The following is a 4,927-nucleotide window of genomic DNA, read 5'->3' on the forward strand; positions in this document are numbered from 1 at the left end:
AAGAGATGAATAGTCCCACTGTTCTCTTGCAAACAGTCATTTCATAAGCAATGAAGATGAAAAGAAGTCTGCTGGAAGTTTGACATGGGATTGAACTAATCCAGCTAATTTCAAGAGCATTCTTAGATCAAACTGGCAGGAGGACACTAAGTGTAATGGAAACAGGAGAGATTGCATACATAATAATCTAGTTTTAGCATCCATGAAAATCAGAAATACCACCTTTGAATCCAACTATTCAGTGCTTTATATATTCAATCAGATGTGAAATATGTGTATATAAGTGAAATTAGATCTCCAGTATGTTGTGTTAATCATCTGTGGAGCATCTATGGGAAAAAAGAGGTGAGACTTTCACAAGGTGTGAAGTCAGATTGGTGGCAGTTTGCATTGCTGGAGGAATTGTACATAGTGATGAGATAATGGATAAATGGTAATATTGAACTACCCCAGCCTCAAAAATCATGAAAGGATTTACCCAGATAAGGTCAAAGTGGATATATGACCTGGATGCAAAAAGAGATGTTTCAAGAAAATTAGAAAAACACTGAACTTAATACTTATAAGACTTATGGATAGCTGAATAATTTATGAAAAAACAAGAGACAGAGAAGAAAGTTAATGAAACAAATGTATCCAAGATCAGAATGACAGCAGAAAACTGGGGGAAATTTTATAGATAGTTTATCAGATAAAGGTCTCATATCTAAAATACTTAAAGAACTTTGTCAAATCTATAAGAATCATTCCTCAATTGATAAATGGTGAAAGGATATGAACAGGCAGTTTTCAGATGGAGAAATCAAAATAATTTATAGTCATATGAAAAAATGCTCTAAATCATTATTAATTAGAGAAATGTAAATTAAAACAACTTTGAGATATCATTTTATATCTACCAGATTGACTAAAAGAATAGAAGGGGGAAATGACAAATATTGGAGGAGATGTGGAAAAATCAGGACACTAAGTCATTGTTAGTGGAATTGTGAACTGATCCAACCATTTTGGAGAAGAATCTGGAATTATGCCCGATAGGTAAAGTACTTATATACTTTGACCAAGAAATAACACTACTTGGTCTATTTCCAAAGATAATTAAAGAAAAAGGAAAAGAACCTATACGTTCTAAAATGTTTACAGAAGATCTCTTTGTGGTGGCAAAGAACTGGAAATTGCAGGGATGACCATTATTAGGGAAGAGTATATGATTGTGATGGAATAGTATTGTGCTATAAGAATGATGAGCTCAATGATCTTAGAAAAACATGGAAAGACTTGCATGAAAGAATGAAATGAGCAGACCCAAGAGAACATTGTCTACAATAACAGCAATACTCTTTTAAGAATGACTTTGAATGAATAAGTTATTTTGACTATTATAATAAAAATTAACTATAAAGGACATATGAAGAAAGACACTCTCTGTATTCAGAAAAAGAACTGATAAATAGAAGTATGTAGAAAATATTTTTTTCATTTAATTGCAAAAAAACTGATTAGTTTATTTCTTTCACTTAAAAACTCAACTGAGATATGTACAGAAGACCAGATGGACTAATGCTAGTTTAAGGAGATCTTAACTAGTGAAAAATCTCTTAATAGGTGAGAAAAAAAGTATGAATTTCAAATAGCATAAATGAACCTGACATTATTTCTGAATCTAATTGTGTACAAGACACTTGGGACAAATAATTTTGAGCCTATCATTGCTTTCAGGTTTTTTTTGACTCCTGTTACTATCTGCCTGTCTTTCTCCATAGCAATATGCTTGATTTTGAAGACTTCTGTGTTAGATTTCTGCCACTTTTGCAAATATACAGTGGATTCTGAGTGTATCCCAAGCAGAATATGTCATCCTCAGAAACAAAGCTTACTGACAAAATCAAAGGAATCATAGAGTATGAAAAGTAAAACTGACCTCAAAAGACATAAAATTCATGGCAAATCCTCTGGAACAAGCACTGAAAGTAATTACACCAAACTCGAATGAAATGATATCAGAGACAATTGTAATATTAACTAAATTAAAAACACAACCCACTGATTCTCCACTCCTAATATATTGGCAGTGCCTAAAGAGCTGTTAGAAATTGTATGACTTAAAAAAAAATGTCCATTGATCTTTTCTAGCCTGTTTCAAATAAGTTTTTAGAAAAGGTTATTCATTCATTCAACAAAATTTGAGTAAGTACCTACACTGTGCTAAGAGCTGATGATCACAAATTCATATAAGACATGGTCTTACTTTTACATTCCAATATTATGTAGTGTATGTGTGGAGGAGATAAAATTTGTGAGCAAACAATAAAACAAACCAATAACCTCCAAGTCCCTTAAGAGTGGTACAGACAAAAATTGTCTCATAAAAATAGAGAAAGGGTGGCAACAGTGCCCTGTTCAATCAGTATCCTTTGCTGGAGAAATCTGCAAAACTTATACATATCTTAAAAATAAATTCTGATCTTAACAAATACCAAACAAATTGGGCATTACAGAAAAAGAGCATTATATATGAAACTGCAGATATCTATGGTTGTTTTTTTTTCTTAATGTATATAAGTTCAACCTATAGCTTTCAGAACTGTTCAATTTGTCTGCATCTTACTGGCCTGCCTTCTCTGTTCTTTGCAAGTGTGTGTATATGCATGTGTACACACACACACACACACACACACACACACACACACACAAATTTATTTATGTCATATATACACTATATACTTGTGTGTATTTATGTAATATATATGCCATGTGCCTTTTCTTTCTTTCCTTCCTTCCTTCCTTCCTTCCTTCCCAATTTTTGTTCCTCTTTGTCTTCTGACATTGGGAAAAAAAGAAGAAAAACAGACTTTGTAACAATATGCATAATCAAGCAAACTAATTCCTCACATTATGTCCAAAAATAAAGATGTGTCTTACTTCGTATCTTGAGTTCATCACTTCTCCGTCAAGATGTAGGCTTTATTGTTTTTTTTTTCAGCCAAAGACAAGGTTTATTAGAACATCCATCATATTGGGCATGAACATTCGTGAGCTATCGGCTAGATTATAAGAATCTGAGCAGTGGCTAGATTTTAAGAATCTAAGCATCTTAATGGAGACAAGATGGACCTTATATACGGAAAGACTGTGGGAGGGATCTAGGCCAAGTAGTTTGGAGTGATTGGAGGAGGAGTCTATGGAAGATCTGAATGGCAGTGGCCAGTAAGATAGGATGAACAGAACTCCTGGGACCTGGACAATGGAACCTATCTAGGATTAAGTGTGGGAAATGGCTGGGCGCTATAGGGAGGGCTAGGGTGAGGTTAAAGGTAACCGAGAACTGGGAGATTGGGTGTAGTCACAATGAAAGGTTAATTGATGGAATTATGGTCTCAGGCAAATACCAGAGATTTGGCCATGTGGGAAAGTCCAGGGTTTTTCCTTTTGGGGGTCTAGATCCCATCCTCATCATTTCCCCCTCAAACAAATGGGACCCAAATTCTTTTGGGGGAAGTTCTCAGCTTCTGAGAACTCAGCTTCCTGCTGGCAAGGGACTTAGAGCTGTCCCTGCCTTGAGGCAAATAGGAGGTTGACTGGAACAGAGCACAGGCTGAATCCAGGGAATGATGGCGGACATTGGCTAGTACCCGCAGTTTGATACCAACTGTAGGTGAATGGCCTGTAGTCTGATAGACACAAATCTGACAGAAAAGACTGCAGGGCCCAGAAATAAAGCAGGGACTAGATTTAGGGCCCAACTTTGAGAGGACAAAACATCCTTAGCTCTGTTTGGATTCAGATAATTCAATTTTCCAACCATGCAGTATCGAATCTACCTCATAGCCAGACTCAGGAATAGCCACGTGGGTAACATTCCTTTTCAAAGGAACATAATGGGGAAACTGAGCCAGGAGGATCCCATCTTAGACTGAGGCTAAAATTGTCTTCTCAGCTTTTCCCAATGCCAACTTCCCACCAGTACCACATTTTCTGAGTAGCTTGTGGCATTTCTCTCGGATGGTGGATTATTGATTATTGATGGGTTATTATGATTCATCAGACAACTCAAAATAAAATCCTATGAGCTTTTACCTCACACAACAAGTTTCACTAATCACAGCTTAGGAAAAACTTTTCCAGGATTTACAGCTCAAATCTGAATTTGTCCTGGTCTAAAAAGCCAATTTTTAGAGTTTATTTCTATATACTTACAAATTCTCAAAAAGTCAAAACCCAAACAAGCTTTTTGGCAAGTTTACACATTAAAGCAATAATCAACAATAAACAAATTATTTTAGTGGTAACCAAATTATGGAAAGTTGTTTGACATAACTGATACAAAAAGTTTAGGGGTTTAGGGGTGCTGGGACCCCAAAATCAGAAGGTCCTGCATGATTGAATTTGACCCAAGCCTTCTTTCAGCCAAAGACAAGGTTTATTCAAACATCCATCATATTGTGCAGACTCTTAAGGAGTCTGAACATTAGTGAGCTATTGGCTAGATTATACGAATCTGAGCAGTGGCTATACTTTAAGAATCTAAGCCTGTAGGCTTTATTGTTGATTCTTGGAAGTTTGGTTGTCCAGTGCATTGATCAGACTTCTTGAATCTTTCAAAGTTGTCTTTCTTTATAATGCTGTTATGGTGTAAATTGTTCTCCTGGTTCTGCTGGCTTCATTTTATATTAGTTCATACAGTTCTTCTCAGGTTTCTTTGAAGGCATCCACTTCATCATTCTTAACAGCTCAATAAAGTGCAACTACATTCATATATCATAAATAATATATTTAGCCATTCTCCAATTGATGACCACCCTCTTCCTCTCCAGTTCTTTGCTGTTACAAGAAATGACAGGTTTTGTTTTGTTTTGTTCTTTTCCACAAGGATTATTACAGCAACCTGGAATCTTCATGCCAGGTCTGTATATTACCATGAAAACAT

This window comes from Phascolarctos cinereus, unplaced genomic scaffold (genome assembly GCF_003287225.1).
Source record: "Phascolarctos cinereus isolate Bilbo 61053 unplaced genomic scaffold, phaCin_HiC Scaffold_4;HRSCAF=312, whole genome shotgun sequence".
NCBI lineage: Eukaryota > Metazoa > Chordata > Mammalia > Diprotodontia > Phascolarctidae > Phascolarctos > Phascolarctos cinereus.